Source organism: Rhinatrema bivittatum, chromosome 17 (assembly GCF_901001135.1).
Source record: "Rhinatrema bivittatum chromosome 17, aRhiBiv1.1, whole genome shotgun sequence".
Classification (NCBI taxonomy): Eukaryota; Metazoa; Chordata; class Amphibia; order Gymnophiona; family Rhinatrematidae; genus Rhinatrema; species Rhinatrema bivittatum.
The window spans coordinates 53,027,658-53,045,018 of record NC_042631.1 but is presented as its reverse complement, the minus strand read 5'-3'; the positions used below and the strand labels follow the sequence as shown (position 1 = coordinate 53,045,018).

The 17,361-nt window shown below is 44.9% G+C and overlaps 1 protein-coding gene across 3 annotated transcripts in view; it reads left to right on the top strand.

Annotated features, from left to right (window-relative positions):
* Positions 1–17,361, top strand: part of LOC115079454 (histone-lysine N-methyltransferase KMT5B-like) — a 400,353-nt gene that overhangs the window by 155,988 nt on the left and 227,004 nt on the right. The gene's annotated exons all lie outside the window — the stretch shown is intronic.

The following is a 17,361-nucleotide window of genomic DNA, read 5'->3' as shown; positions in this document are numbered from 1 at the left end:
TGACATTATCAGGATGGAGCCCAATCACGGAACACTTTTGTCAAAGTTTCTAGAACTTTGTCTGGCACCACTGACCATGCCCAGCATGGTATCAACCCTGCATCCAGCAGGGGTCCCCCTTCAGTCTGTTTTTTCCGAGCAGCTTTTGCCATGCGGAGTTAGGAGCTCTTCCACGGTTTCCTCACAGGAAAATATTTTTCAGGAAAAAGTTAGTTTTTCAAAAACTTTCATCCTGGCTGGGGTCCCCCTTGTATACCGTCGATACTCGTGTCCGTTCGGTAAGTTTTATTGCCTTTTTGGTCGGTTACCGACGGTTCCAACTTTCAGGCCCAGAGGTCACCGACCACGCTGCGGCCTAAATTTTCGACAACGACGATGGCGACAGGTTTTCGTAGGTGCCCAGACTGTCCAAGGACAATGTCCATCACTAACCCTCACCAGGTTTGTGTGTTGTGCTTGGGCCCTACGCATGATGTAGATTCATGTACCAATTGTGCCCAAATGACCCCTAAAGGGCGTTGGGCTCGTTTGGAAAAGATGGCTTTATCGTTCCATTCCAAACAGGTTTCTTCATCAAAAGCTTCGAAGTCATCAACACCATCGCCAGCCAAGTCCCATCACCGGTCGGATACAGATGACTCTCGACCCGCATCGAGGATTCAGCTTCCGCTTCTTCAGCGCCGGACATCAGTAAGGGAGACCATAGGGAAAAGCATCGGCATCGCGAACACTTACCATCTGATCCGAGCGCACTGATGGCCTCTACTTCCAAGGAGCCACCGAGGAAGAAGGCCCATGCCGAGGAGCCCCTAACCTCCTCAGTGCTGGGTTCACCGAGGCGTCCCTCGCCTTCGGGAGAGGCACCGACCGATGCTCCACTGATACCGGTGGTTGTTCCGGCGGGGCCCATCTAGCCTCCCACTCCGGACTTGGTTTTAACAATGCCAGCGTTCCGTGAGGAACTGAACCGGATGATTCAGGAAGCGGTGGTACAAGCTCTCCATGGACACCCGATTCCATCGGCACAGATACCAGCACCGATTCAGACGCCTGATCCGATGCCACTGATGCTTGCACTGTTGCTGAACAGGATCGATGCCCTCATCGGTGCTTTGCCTTCAGCACCGGGGAAAACACAGTTACCTCATTCGCCCATTCCCCTCTCTTCAGATGAGGGTGAATCGCTGATGCCAGACCCGATGCCAGGCTCTTCTGGAGTGTTACCACCGAGGAGGCCACCGAGATCATAGAGTCCTTCAGCACCGCTTTTGCCACCGATGCCCCATCTACCTCTACTGATGCTGACACTGATGCTACTGATACAGCCACTGGGCCCTTCGGTGCCCCAACCTCCTCCGGCCGGGGGAGGTCCATTTTTACCCTCTGGAGAACCATTGGGTGCTGGGGATCAGCACTATCATCCTTGGTTTGATGACTCTTTGGATTCCCAAGAAACGGGGGATATTCCATCAGAGCCTTCTCCTCCTGATGAGAGAAGAAATCTCCACCAGAGGACCTCTTTTATAATTTTCATCAAAGAGATATCTGAGTCTATTCCATTCACTCTCCAGACTGAAGAAGACTCCAGACATAAAATGTTAGAAGTCCTTCAGTTTGTTGATGCACTGAAGGAGGTAATGTCCATACCTGTCCATGAGGTCCTCCTAGAACTCCTTCCATGCAATTGGGAACATCCAGTAGCAGTCCGTGCGGTAAACCGTAAGACTGATGCTACATATCTGGTCCAAGCAGCACCTGGATTCCAGAAGGCTCAACTTTCCCACCATTCAGTGGTGGTCGAGTCTGCCCAGAAAAAAGCCAGAAGGCCAAGACCTCATTTGTCCACACCTCCAGGAAAAGAACAGAAATTCCTCGACGCTTTTGGGTATAGGGTCTTCCATGGAGCCATGTTAATCTCCTGTATTGCAGCTTACCAGCTTTAAGAACATTTAAGCTTGATATTTCACTTGGATGCAGCTCCATCACTGCTCTCTACATTAATGGTGGGGGTGGAAGGGAAATAGAACCAAAGAGCTAAGAGAAACAGATAAGTATGAGAAAAAAAATGTGTGAAGCTTGCTGGGCAGACTGGATGGGCCGTTTGGTCTTCTTCTGCCGTCATTTCTATAACATGCCATACTGGGTCAGACCAAGGGTCCATCAAGCCCAGCATTCTGTTTCCAACAGTGGCCAATCAAGGCCATAAGAACCTGGCAAGTACCCAAAAACGAAGTCTATTCTAAGTCAGTGGTTCTCAACCGGTGTGTTGCGACACACCAGTGTGTCGCCAAGAAACACACAGGTGTGTCGCCACACTTCTCGGTCCCCCGCTGACCCAGCTGCTCCCCGGTCCTCCTCTGCCCGGGCTTAAAATGCTGTCAGCCTGGGCGGAACGCAGCAAGACAGCTGGAGTAGCGGCATCGGCACCGGCATGGTCTTTTCTTCCCGCCCCACGGCCCGGAAAAAGAAGTGGTGAGCATCGGGTGCGTGCGCGGGAAGAGGAACTAGTGTGGTTAGAATTGGCCCGAAGAACAGAAGAGAGGCGCAGTCTGAAGAATGTGCAGCGCGACTCGGAGGAAAATAAAGAAGAGCGTCAACCCCCGCGGCCGATGGGACTCCTCCTCCGCGAGGGCTGAAAATGAAGGAGGGTTAGGGTTGGGAGGAGGCTGCTGCCGCCGCTAGTTCCGGGGGAGGGGGGGAGAGTGAGTGAATGAGCAAGCATGTGTGTTTGAGATCCTTTGTGTGTGAGAGAGATCATGTGTATGTATGATTAAGAGCCTGTGGGGCGGATTTTCAGAGCCCTGCTCGCCTAAATCCGCCCAAATCCGGGCGGATTTAGGCGAGCAGGGCCCTGCGCGCCGGTGAGCCTATTTTACATAGGCCTACCGGCGCGCGCAGAGCCCCGGGACTCGCGTAAGTCCCGGGGTTCTCCGAGGGGGGCGTGTTGGGGGCGGTCCCGGTCGTCGCGGCGTTTTCGGGGCGTGTCGGCAGCGTTTTGGGGGCGGGTACGGGGGCGTGGCTACGGCCCGGGGCGGTACGAGGGCGTGGCCGCGCCTTCCGTACCCGCCCCCAGGTCGCGGCCCGGCGCGCAAGAGGCCCGCTGGCGCGCGGGGATTTACGCCTCCCAGAGGGAGGCGTAAATCCCCCGACAAAGGTAAGGTGGGGGCTTAGACAGGGCCGGGTGGGTGGGTGGGTTAGGTAGGGGAAGGGAGGGGAAGGTGAGGGGAGGGCAAAAGGAAGTTCCCTCCGAGGCCGCTCCGATTTCGGAGCGGCCTCGGAGGGAACGGGGGTAGGCTGCGCAGCTCGGCGCGCGCCGGCTATACAAAATCAATAGCCTTGCGCGCGCCGATCCAGGTTTTTAGCAGATACGCGCGGCTCCGCGCGTATCTACTAAAATCCAGCGTACTTTTGTTTGCGCCTGGAGCGCAAACAAAAGTAGGCCTATTCGCGGAGTATGAAAATCCGCCCCTGTGTGTATAAGTAAGAGAGAGAGAGCATGTGTGTCTGTATGTGATTGAGAGATGGTTTAGGTGAGGGAGCATGTGAGTATGTGATTGAGAGCCTGTGTATAAATGAGAGAGAGTATGTTTGTAAGCATGTGAATGAGAGTCTGTGTGTGAGAAAAAAAGACAGCATGTATGTGTGTGATTGAAAGCCTGTGTGTGTAAGCGTGAAAAGATAAGACAGCATGTGTGTAAATGTGTAATTAAGAGCCTATATAAGTGATAGAAAAAGCATGTGTATATGTGAGTGACTGAGAGCATGTGTGTATAGGTGTGTAATTGAGAGCCAGTGTGTGAGAGAGCGCTGGTATGTGACTGAGAGAGAGGAGAAAGTTCCAAGCAAACCACCCCTCCTCCTGCTAATTCAAAACAATCTCAGGACACCTGGATATCAAACGTTTCCAGGAATGCAGAGCAAAAACATTTTTGTATCCTTATTTTTCATTACTGGGTCTTTTGTCTTCTATTTTGAAATATTTTATTGGTATCTAGAAATATTTTATATGAGTTTTTAATTATTGGATATCCCACTCACCAGCTGTTTTGAAATAATCTGTTCTTTTTGTTAATATGGTTTTACTGCTACTGATTTTATATTTCTTGATTTGTTTTATAAGGATGGGTTATGTTTCTTTTTTCCTTTATTACACTGCATACAGAGACTCTGGCTTGTTGCAGTTTCCAATTCAGTTTTTCTGCATGCTTCTAGTTATGCGTTTTGGTCTCTTTATTTTTTGTTAGGTGAGGGCCAGCACATGTGATTTAGGTGAGGTTTTCTGCTGGCGTGCAGTTTCTGTGCAGGGCTCTATAGCAGCCTGACTTGGTCCGTTTTCGTAATAGGAGATGTATTGGTGTCTTAAGGCCTGGTATAATATTTCAGTGTTGCCTTTTCTTAGGTAAGGTGGTTACTGTTTCAGTGCTGGAAATTGGTGCTGTTTTGGTGTGGGATGTTTACTATTTATGCAATTTCTATTCAGACAGAATATGTATCTTTTCCTTGTGTCATTTTACTTTTTATTTCCGCCGTGAATTGTAATGAGCAGTGTGTCACACATGTGAGCGTGACCTGTCAGGTGTGTCACGATGGGAAAAAGGTTGAGAACCACTGATCTAAGTCAACTTAATTAATAGCAGGTAATGGACTTCTCCTCCAAGAACTTATCCAATCCTTTTTTAAACACAGCTATACTAATTGCACTAACCACATCTTCTGGCAACAAATTCCAGAGTTTAACTGTGCATTGAGTGAAAAAGAACTTTCTCCGATTAGTTTTAAATGTGCCACATGCTAACTTCATGGAGTGCCCCCTATTTATTTATTTAAAAACTTTTCTATACCGTCGTTTAGTAGTGCACCATCACAACGGTTTACATTTAGGCACGAAATAGGTTTGATAGTTTTCTAAGTTATCCAAGCGGTGCCAATATTTTACGGTTACATTGTTCAATAATATACTCTAATTGAAAAGTGGGTTGGAGATGCTATCCGAAAGAGTAAAAAACCAATTCACATCTACCCGTTCTAGACCTCTCATGATTTTAAACACCTCTTTCATATCCCCCCTCAGCCATCTCGTCTCCAAGCTGAAAAGTCCTAACCTCTTTAGTCTTTCCTCATAGGGGAGCTGTTCCATTCCCTTTATCAATTTGGTCGCCCTTCTCTGTACCTTCTCCATTGCAATTATATCTTTTTTGAGATGCGGCGACCAGAATTGTACACAGTATTCAAGGTGCGGTCTCACCATGGAGCGATACAGAGACATTATGACATTTTCCGTTTTATTCACCGTTTTATTTACATCTCGCAATACAACAGGAACTTGTTCAAACAGCTCCAGGATCTTTCTGATACTCTTCCTGACCAGTTCCAGGACCAGTCAATGCCATTCTGAAGAAAGGTCTGGATGCTGGTAAACATGAGGTGTGCTCCGCTTATGACATCTTTGACACAGCCACCAGAGTGTCAGCAGCTGGGATAGGTGCTCAGAGATGGGCCTGCCTCAAGTCTTCAGATCTGCATTCAGAGGTTCAAAAGAGGTTAGCTGACCTCCCCTGTACAGGAGATAACCTCTTCGGTGAGAAAATTCAGGAGACTGTTGCTCAACTTAAAGACCATAACGAGACACTATGGCAACTCTCGGCTGGGCACATGGAGTTCTCCACTTCTTCTAAACGTCCATTCCGTAAGGAGGCTAAGCAAACCACCTTTAAGGCACGCAGGTACTACCCACCTCAGACTCTGTCTCGCCTGTCTAGACCATATCAGAAGTCTGAATCTCGCCAGCCTAGGCCTCAGAAGACACAGCCTCCTCCACAGCCTGGTCCTTCCTCTGGTTTTTGACTGCCCAATAGAGAGCAAATGTCGACCTCCGCCACTGCCGCAATTACCAGTGGGCGGCCATCTCTGCCACTTCATCAACATCTGGCACACGATCACCACAGACTAGTGGGTCCTGTCGGTAATAGCTCAAGGTTACCATCTCAAATTTCTGTCCATTCCATCTGACTCCCTGCCTCATCCGATGTGGAGTTACGCCGACCACTCTCCACTTCTAGAGGAGGAAATGAGATACCTTCTTCAAGCCAGTGCCATAGAACAAGTTCCTTCTCTGCAAAGGGGAAAAGTTTTCTACTCCCGGTACTTCTTGATACCAAAATTGTCCAGAGGCATTCTTCCGATATTAGATCTTTGGGCCTTGAACAAGTATTTACAAAAGGAAAAGTTCAGGATGGGCTCTCTACTGCCTCTGATTCAACAGGGAGATTGGCTGTGCTGTCTGGATCTAAAAGACGCGTATATGCACATAGCAATTACCCAGTCCCACAGAAAATAACTTTGGTTCCTCGACAGAAACAAGCACTTCCAGTAGAGAGTGCTTCCGTTCGGCCTGACATCGGCCCCTCGTGTCTTCATGAAATGTCTGGTAGTAGTAGCCACATACTTAAGGTGACTGGGCACTCACGTCTATCCTTATCTAGGTGACTGGTTACTGAGGGCTTAGTCTGCGGAGGCAGTTCTTCAGTCCCTCCATCTAACCTTGCGACTACTACTGTCCTTGGGATTTCTAGTGAATTATCAAAAATCCAATCTGACTCAGTCCCAATACCTCTCCTTCATTGGAGCGGATCTCGACACTATCCAAGCAAAGGCTTTTCTTCCCAGGGACTGAGCTCATACACTTGCAGTGCTTGCACACACTATACAGTCTCACCGAACCACGACTGCTTGTCATATTCTCCTCTTACTGGGCCACATGGCGTCCTCGGTCCATGTTACACCGATGGCTCGACTCGTCATGTGAGTAACACAGTGGACTTTAAAATTTCAGTGGTCTCAGGCCCACCAGCCGATGTCCAACACTGTCCAGGTCACCAGGCAACTTCGTGTCTCACTAGCTTGGTGGGTCCAGGAATCCAACCTGCTCATGGGATTACCCTTCCAAGCTCCAAAACCTCAGATTATTTTGACTACAGATCCTTCCACCCTGGGTTGGGGAGCACATGTCCACAACCTACAGACTCAGGGAACCTGATCTGCAGCAGAAGCACGACATCAGATACATTTTCTGGAGCTCAGGGCAATCAAATATGCCCTAAGAACATAAGAAATTGCCATGCTGAGTCAGACCAAGGGTCCATCAAGCCCAGCATCCTATTTCCAACAGAAGCCAAACCAGGCCACAAGAACCTGGCAATTACCCAAACACTAAGAAGATCCCATGCCACTGATGCAATTAATTCTATAACATATACCAATACAAGGGACGCTTGTGTTCTGGTATTACTTATGTACGGTGGCTGTTATTCAAGGACAGCCAATTTTGTGGGTGTCCTTCTTCTTAGCCCCGTCTATTAATCTTTATTATCCAAAATTCAATGTAGATTTTCGTGTTTTTCTATTTTTTCATTTCCTTTTTATCTAAAAAGATCCCCTTATCTCCCCGTTTTATGAGGCGACCCGCTACTTGTTTGTCAATACTTATCAGGGCATCCGTCTCAATTGCTTCTCGCGGGAATCGCGTCTGCCTGCCCGACATGGGCCATGTTTCGGCACTCTTGTGCCTGCTTCAGGGGCTACGGGGGGGGTTGTGCTGTGTCCTAAACAGGTACTCGATATCTGTTAGTTCTCCAGCTATAAAAATAACTCAGTTAATTCTCATCTTTGGTCTATTGCAGCAGACTTTTTCATATACCGATTACACATTCAAAAAATACTTACTGTCATGTTGATAATGTTCCTACTCGTGGACGGCGCCTACCTTCTGTGTCTGGGGCGCACTCGCCTATGCCACTTTTTATACTAACCATGGGTCACAGCGTTGTATACTTCAATCCCACAGAGTGAAGCAATAGAGGTCATCAAGAATACCCTCATCACATCTCAAACACCACAGAGAATTCCGAATGCCTTCATAGGAGAATTGGCCAGTATAGCATTACAGGAAAATTATTTCATGTTCTTAGGGACTTTCTACAAGCAAATAAAAGGGACAGCAATGGGGGCCACCATGGCCCCAGACCTGGCTAATCTGTACATGGCAACATTTGAACAACAATGGGTATACACGAGCCCATATTACACACACATAGAGAATTGGAAGAGATTTATTGACGACATCTTTTTCATCTGGCGAGGAGATGAAGAACAACTAACTGAGTTCATGACATGGTTAAACAACTGTAACCCGCACCTAAGGTTTACCAGTCATCATCATCGTCACACCATTGCCTATTTGGACATCCAGATCACATTAACAGATACAGGATTTGATTTTACTATCTTTAGAAAGCCCACAGACCGCAATACATTGCTGCATTATTCTTCATTTCATCCCCATCACCTTAGAGATAACCTGCCAGTTGGACAATTTTTACGTCTAAGGAGATTATGCTCCACCACAACAGAGTACAAAATACAGTCAAAAGACATGACAGACAGGTTTTTACAAAGAGGCTACCCGCAAGCAGTAGTAAAAAAAGCGTATAAACGGGCCAGATGGGCTAACAGAGACCTACTTCTGGAACCCAAAATCCAACACAAAAATGAAAGGATGGTGTGTGTATTACCATATACACCACAAACACAATTGTTGAAAAAGAGTATTCTAAGACATTGGGCCATTTTACAGATTCATCCTGAATTTCAAGAAAAACCTATGTTTGCTCTGACCAAAGCCAGAAATCTGAAAGATCTCGTAGTCCATTCGAATTTGCTGGCCGCCAGAGAAGAGAGTGGTGGACAGCAGGGCCACCATAAAAAATGCGGCAAATGCAGTGCATGTAGTTTTGTCTATGAAGGCACATCACTCATTATACCAGGAAGGAAACCCTTTCGATTTCAGCATGTATATGATTGTGAGTCAACAAAAGTCATCTATGCGCTATGGTGTACATGTCCAAAAATCTATATAGGGAAGACTATGAGAAAGCTGAAGAACAGAATCCAAGAACACGTGAGTCGCCTCAGACACCAAGTGGAAGGAGCGCCTCTCACTGACCATTGGTTGGCATCAGGTCACCCACCAGAAGATTTCCAGGTAGCAGTGATTTTCCAATTACAAACACACCCAAGAGGGGGAGACCTAAATCTAAAACTCACACAAATGGAACAGAAGTTCATCTACACTTGGAACACCACCATCCCCAATGGACTTAATCGTGAGATAGATTGGACAGTATTTAGTTAAGCGTACTGATATAACCAAGTGGAAAGATGTAGTAAGGAGTGCAGTTTCTTGAACATCACGACACGACCAGGAAGAAGCCATCCATATATATATTTCTACATCACAATGCCACACAGAGTCAACGGACATTATAAAACAAAAAAGGACTATATATGTAGCCCTAGCCCACACACAAGCCCGAAGCATGTGGAGATCAATTAACAGTCGACAGCCGATGACAGCCGGGATCTCATATACAGAGAGACATAATCAAGAAAGTTGAGTAACTTTAATAAAGATATAAAGATCAGAGAGATCAGCTCATCGTAAGGCTAAACACAGGACTGACACATCGAAACCTGAGTACATTCAGCAGAATATCCAGTGCCAAAGCCATAGATGACTCGCAGAGGCTGCAGCGGCATCAATTGAGGCGGGTCCAAGAAAATAAAAAACAACGAACACACCCCTAAGGTGACAAAGAGGGCGGGTGTGGGAGGGGCCAGCTGTCCATCAAGCCCTCAGAGGCGGGCCCATGACACTAATCAACCTGATTAAGATCACTATAGTTAGTCTCGGTTTCACGAAATTAATGGGTGTGGACCCATGGTTAGTATAAAAAGTGGCATAGGCGAGCGCGCCCCAGACACAGAAGGTAGGCGCCGTCCACGAGTAGGAACATTATCAACATGACAGTAAGTATTTTTTGAATGTGTAATCGGTATATGAAAAAGTCTGCTGCAATAGACCAAAGATGAGAATTAACTGTGTTATTTTTATAGCTGGAGAACTAACAGATATCGAGTACCTGTTTAGGACACAGCACAACCCCCCCCGTAGCCCCTGAAGCAGGCACAAGAGTGCCGAAACATGGCCCATGTCGGGCAGGCAGACGCGATTCCCGCGAGAAGCAATTGAGACGGATGCCCTGATAAGTATTGACAAACAAGTAGCGGGTCGCCTCATAAAACGGGGAGATAAGGGGATCTTTTTAGATAAAAAGGAAATGAAAAAATAGAAAAACACGAAAATCTACATTGAATTTTGGATAATAAAGATTAATAGACGGGGCTAAGAAGAAGGACACCCACAAAATTGGCTGTCCTTGAATAACAGCCACCGTACATAAGTAATACCAGAACACAAGCGTCCCTTGTATTGGTATATGTTATAGAATTATTATTGAAGGGAAGAGGTTGGTTGATGAACTGATGCAATTAATAGCATAAGTAAATTTGATTAATAGATGTTAATGGACTTCTCCTCCAAGAACTTGTCCAAACCTTTTTTGAACCCAGCTACACTAACTGCACTAACCACATCCTCTGGCAACAAATTCCAGAGGTTTATTGTGCGTTGAGTGTGAGAATTTTCTCCGATTAGTCTTATATGTGCTACTTGCTAACTTCATGGAATGCCCCCTAGTCCTTCTATTATTCGAAAGTGTAAATAACCAATTCACATCTACTCATTCAAGACCTCTCATGATCTTAAAGACCTCTGTCATATCTCCCCTCAGCCGTCTCTTCTCCAAGCTGGACAGCCCTAACCTCTTCAGCCTTTCCTCATAGGGGAGCTATTCAATCCCCTTTATCATTTTGGTTGCCCTTCTCTGTACCTTCTCCAGCACAACTATCTCTTTTTTGAGATGCGGTGAATTGTACACGGTATTCCAGGTGCGGTCTCACCATGGAGCGATATAGAGGCATTACGACATTTTCCGTTTTATTCACCATTCCCTTTCTAATAATTCCCAACATTCTATTTGCTTTTTTTGACTGCTGCAGCACACTGAGCTGACGATTTTAAAGTATTATCCACTATGATGCCTAGATCTTTTTCCTGGGTGGTAGCTCCTAATATGGAACTTAACCGTGTAACTACAGCAAAGGTTATTTTTCCCTATATGCAACATCTTGTACTTGTCCACATTAAATTTCATCTGCCATTTGGATGCCCAATCTTCCAATCTTGCAAGGTCCTCCTGTATCACAATCCGCTTGTGATTTAACTACTCTGAATAATTTTGTATCATCCGCAAATTTGATAATCTCACTCATTGTATTCCTTTCCAGATCATTTATATATATATATATATATATATATATATATATATATATATATATTGAAAAGCACTGGTCCTAGTACAGATCCCTGAGGCACTCCACTGTTTACCCTGTTCCACTGAGAAAATTGACCATTTAATCCTACTCTCTGTTTCCTATCTTTTAACTAGCTACAGGCACTATAACAGGGGTGACTTTGGAAGAGGGCAGCCCTGCTAGCTTTCAAAGATTGCTTAGCCAAGAAGGCAGTCCTAACTAAACGGACAATCAAGTGGCAATGTGGTATATCAACAAGCAGGGTGGAACCGGTTCCTACCTGTTGTGTCCGGAGGTAGCGCAAATCTGGGCTGTAGCTCTGTTGTTCCATGCTACGGAGAGCAATTTACCTGGCGGGCGTGGACAATGTACCAGAGGACAAACTCAGTCGCAAATTTCAACCCCACCAGTGGTCCCTGACCCCTGCGGTGGCAGAACGCATATTCCAGAAGTGGGGGTATCCAACGATAGATCTCTTTGCATCGATCCACAATCACAAAGTGGACAACTTCTCCCTACGTCGCAGCCCCAGGACTCCACCGAGGGATGCGTTCGCTTTCTCTTGGACAACAGGTCTTCTGTATACCTATCCCCCCTTCTACTCATAAGCAAGTCTCTCGTGAAGCTACGTCGAGACAAGGATCTCATGATTCTCATAGCCCCATACTGGCTGCGACAGGTGTGGTTTCCCATCCTTCGCAACCTCTCCGTCCACCCGCAAATTCACCTGGGTGCTGATCCGTCACTGATATCTCAGAACTCTGGGCACCTGCGACATCCGAACCTCCAGGCAGTGGCGCTGACAGCTTGGATGTTGAAAGGCTAATTTTACGGCCTCTCAACTTCTCAAACTCTGTATCCCAGGTCTTAGTAGCTTCACGAAAGCCTTCCACTAGAAGATCTTATCATTCTAAATGGAAACTGTTTTTGTTGTGGTTCACATCAAAGGAGTTAGAGCCCTTTACCTGCCCCACAGTGACGTTTCTAGACTACCTCTGGCACCTCTCGTAGTCAGGTCTCCAAACTTCCTCCATTAGAGTACATGTTAGTGCAGTGGCCGCCTTCCATAAGAGTATAAGGAATGTCTCTATTTCGACGCAACCCTTAGTAGTGCGCTTTATGAAGAGCTTGCTTCACCTCAAGCCCCCTCTCCATCCCCCGGCCCCTGCCCATAGGAAGTCCACCCAGCTATTTGTCTCCTTTATTAAAATTAAACTGGGAATCCCGGTGGGAAAGCAGAGCCTGTCCTCCTGGCTGGCGGACTGTATTTCCTTCTGCTACCAGTAAGCAGGCCTTCTGCTTCAGGGACGTGTTAAAGCGCACTCCGTTATAGCAATGGCAACGTCGGTAGCACATCTTCGGTCTGGACCTCTTGCTGACATCTGCAGGGCTGCTACATGGAGTTCTCTCCATACCTTTGCACCTCATTATTGCCTGGAGAAGGCTGGCACCCAAGACTATCTTTGGCCAGTCTGTTCTACACAATTTATTCTCATCTTAATACCCAACTTCCTTCCAAAGGCCCGCTGGGAATTTTAGGCTGCCCTCTTCCAAAGTCACTCCTGTTGTTGTGCCTGTTGCATGACTTTGGGTGCTTTTGGTACATTGCTCGGGCATCCTCAGCTCGCTATTCACCCATATGTGAGGACTACCATCCTGCTTGTCCTGTGAGAAAGCAGAGTTGCTTACCTGTAACAGGTGTTCTCACAGGACAGCAGGATGTTAGTCCTCACGGAACCCACCCACCACCCCATGGAGTTGGGTACACTTGAGATTTATTATTTTATTTTTCGCACGTACTTTTTACTATACACGAGACTGAATGGGGACCCCTGCTGGATGCAGGGTTGGTATCATGCTGGGCATGCTCAGTGGTGCCAGTCAAAGTCCTAGAAACTTTAACAAAAATGTTCCGTGATTGGGCTCCATCCTGATGTTGTCACCCATATGTGAGGACTAACCCCTGCTGATTTTTTTTCCAACGGAAAAGGTTTGTCGTTGACTTTGGATCATTAAAACCTTTCAGGTATCTGAAAGTCTGTATCATATCACCCTTGTTCCTCCTTTCCTCCAGGGTATATATATTTAGATTCTTCAGTCTCTCCTCATAAGTCATTCGATGAAGACCATCTACCTTTTTGGTCGCCCTTCTCTGGACCACCTCCATCCTGTCTCTGTCCCTTCGGAGATACGTCTCCAGAAATGAGCCCAGTACTCCAGGTGAGACCTCACCAAGGACCTGTACAAGGGGATAATCACTTCTCTTTTCTTACTCGATATTCCTCTCTCTAGGTAGCCCAGCATTCTTCTGGCTTTAGCTATTGCCTTGTCACATTGTTTTGCTGAATTCAGATCATTAGATACTATCACCCCAAGGTATCTCTCCTGTTCCTTGCACATCAGCCCTTCACCCCCCCATCGAATACATTTCTTTCGGATTTCCACACCCCATATGCATGACTCTGCACTTCTTGGCATTGAATCTCAGCTGCCATATCTTCGACCACTCTTCCAGCTTCTTTAATTCCCATCTCATTCTGTCCACTTCTTCTGGCGTGTCCACTCTGTTGCAGATCTTAGTGTCATCCGCAAATAGACAACCCTTACCTTCTATCCTGTCCGCGATGTCGCTCATAGATATTGAACAGGATCGGTCCCAACACTGACCCTTGCAGCACTTCACTCTTCACCGCTTTCTCTTCAGAGTAAGTTCCATTTACCATCACACGTTGTCTTCAACCAGTTTGCTATCCAAGCCACCACCTTGGCACTCACTCCCAAACTTCTCATTTTATTCACAAGCCTCCTTTGCAGGACCATATCAAAAGCTTTGCTAAAATCCAAGTAGGTGACATCGAGCGCTCTTCCTCGATCCAATTCCTTAGTCACCCAATCAAAAAAGTCTTGTCAGATTCATCTGACAGGACCTTCCCTTGGTGAAACCATGTTGCCTTTGGTCCAGCAATTCTGCTGCTTGTAGATAGTTCACTATTCTTTCCTTCAGCAGTGACTCTAATACTTTTCCCACTAACGAGGTGAGGCTAACTGGCCTGTAGTTTCCAGCCTCCTCTCTGCTCCCACTCTTGTGAAGAGGGACCACCTCTTCTCCAATCACTCGGCACCACTCCCGTTTCCAGGGATCTATTGAACAGGTCATGCAGCGGAGCCGCCAGCACATCTCTGAGCTCCCTCAGTATCCTGGGATGAACCTCTTCAGGCCCCATGGCTTTGTCCATTTTCAGTTTTCCTAGCTCTTCCCATACATTCTCTTCCATAAACGGAGTTTCATCCATTCCACTCTCCTCCATTTTCTTGTTAACTAGTGACTGTCCTTCTTCGGGGTCTACTTTAGTGAACACCAAACTGAAGTATTCATTTAATATTTCTGCCATTTCTTCATCGGTTTCCACCCATTGATCCTTTTCACCTTTCAATTTCGCTATACCACTTTGGACTTTTCTCCTTTCACTGATGTACCTGAAAAATGTTTTGTCACCTCGCTTTACCTCTTCGGCAATCCTTTCTTCTGCTAGACTTTTGGCTTTCTTGATTTCTTTCTTCGTCTCCCTCAGTTTTACCAGATATTCTTCCTTTTGATCGTCCCTTTGGGATTTTTTATATTTCTTAAATGCTGTTCTTTTATCTTAAATTGAAATACCAGGTGCGAAATCAGCTATATGAAAGCAGCATATCTGTAAGAGTCAGATGGTGTAGTTCGACTTGCTCTTTCTCACATTTAGATGTCCTAACTGTGAGACTGGTTGGTTTGAGCAAATGTTGATGATTTGCCAGACAGCTCTTTGGTTGGAATTATCTAGTTATTACAATGTTGTTTTCATGACAGCCTATTTTTTTGTTGCTACTTTATTAACATTTCTTATACTATGAGTATATTGTTTGAAGGGGATCATTATCTTACATGAGAGTCCCACAGGGATCATTATCTTACATGAGAGTCCCACAGGGAATCCTTCAATATCAATACTCTCTTCTTGGGAATGGGGGATAATTTTAAGCTGATCACGCTTAACGTAGATGAGATACAATCTCCAGTGAAGAGAACTAAGATGCTTGACATGTTAAAGAAATACAAGGTGCAGATGGCTTACTTGCAAGAGACATTGACGTATTGTCCCTCTTGGGATTATAATACAAAAAGCAGCACTTCAAAGATAAGTTGGTTACTACTTTGATTTGCACCCCCCCCCCCCCCCCACCACCACCACCACAATTATAGGGCCACTGTTTATTTTAAAAGCAATGAAGGTATAAGACTGGTAATGCTTAATATGATTGTCCACAAGTTAGTTTATTTTCTAATTACAATAAGTATGATTTTTGGATATTGGTTGTTAGAGCATATATTTAATTGACTCTTGTGAGTGTTACTTGCAAGAGACACATCTTTCAGATGAGGAACAATCTAAGTTAAAAAGGGAATTGTTGTTTTGTTATTATGCCTCATTTTCTCATAGGCAGGGAGTAGTGGCTATTCTCCTTCATAAAGATTTGCCATTTATTTTTTTAAAAGCATACAGGATTTAGATGGCAGATATGTCTTTCTAATGGGAAGTCTCTATGGGGTGAAATTTCATTTTGGTAATATGTATGCCCCTAACACATACTCTTCAGAGTTCTTTTCTTCCCTAATTATGATTATGAGGTAACCTTACTATAATTTGGTACTGGGCGGGAGTTTCAATTTAGTGGTGGATATTGCAGAAGATTGCAGACCAGCTAAACAAACTAAAACTCAGGAAAAATGTAGGGGGAAAAATCTTTTAGGATGGGGGTCTGGAGTGATTGATATTTGGATAAAATTGTACTAGGGCAAGAAGGATTTTATTCTTTTCTAACCCACATAATAGCTACTCTAGAATAGATTATATTATGACAGCAGAGATGTTATTTCCAAAAGTAAGTGGCTCCTATATTGGGAATGCCACTATTTTCAGACCATGCCCCAGAAGGTGTCCTTTTAAAGTTGAGAGAAAGATGAAGTAAAAACTCCCTCTGGCGAATGAGTCCAGGGCTCACAAAGGATAATGGATTTTGTGAGCCATTAAGAATGAAATGGAAGGAATATTGCCAGTTTAATGATACCTCAGAAATTACCCCCAAGGTGCTGTGGGAGGTGGGGAAAACAGTAACGAGAGGTGAAATATTGGCGTATGCATTTTAAAAAATAAAAGGGAAACGATGTAATACAGTTTACTAAAAGACCTAAAAAGATTGCATATGTCTTTGATGTTAGAGAGTCATAAGACAGATATAGATGCCATAACGGCTTCCTTAAACCACTTGGTTTATCTTAAGGCTAGTTGTTCCCTCAGCTTGTTTAAATTTCAGTTCGATAAATTTGGTAATAAGGTGGGAAAAGTGATGTCACATTTGATAAAGGGATGGTCCAAGGAAACAAACCGGTAACCGATCCAAGATGGCTGACAGCAAACACACAACAAGGTGGAATCGGTAAAATGGACTTTATTGACTCTTGCCTGCCCGACTCTGGCCGAGTTTCGCTATACTAGCTGCTTCAGGGGCTATTTCAAACAGATAAAAATATGTAAAAGAGACATACAAACATGTAAATTTGTATCAACAAATAAATTGTAATACAAAAATCATAAAAATATTAAATAATGTAAAATAAATAAAATCAAAATCAATAATAAACATATTGTATTATAGAATGAAAAAGTAGACATATATCTCAAATGTTTGTATGTATATATTAACCACTATGTATCAATTCTGTAAACCACATGTACAATTGAGTGTACAAATACCATTTCAACACACTCATAAATATAATAACATAAGCAAAGGGAGTGTTTGTGTATATCTTATAAAACTACCTTTTGAGCGATCATACATTGGATATTCAATATGACCCACAAAGTGGAAAATAGGAGGAAAAAAATAAATAATAAATAAAAAAGAAGAAACAAAAGAAAATAAAAATAAAATAAAAAAACAAAAAAAGGAAAGTAAACTAAAAAATTAGCTAAATTAAGATATGAAAAAATATAACAATAATGTGCTTCAGTAAACAAAGGGTATGTGTGACTAGTGTTCAATTCTTTTCCT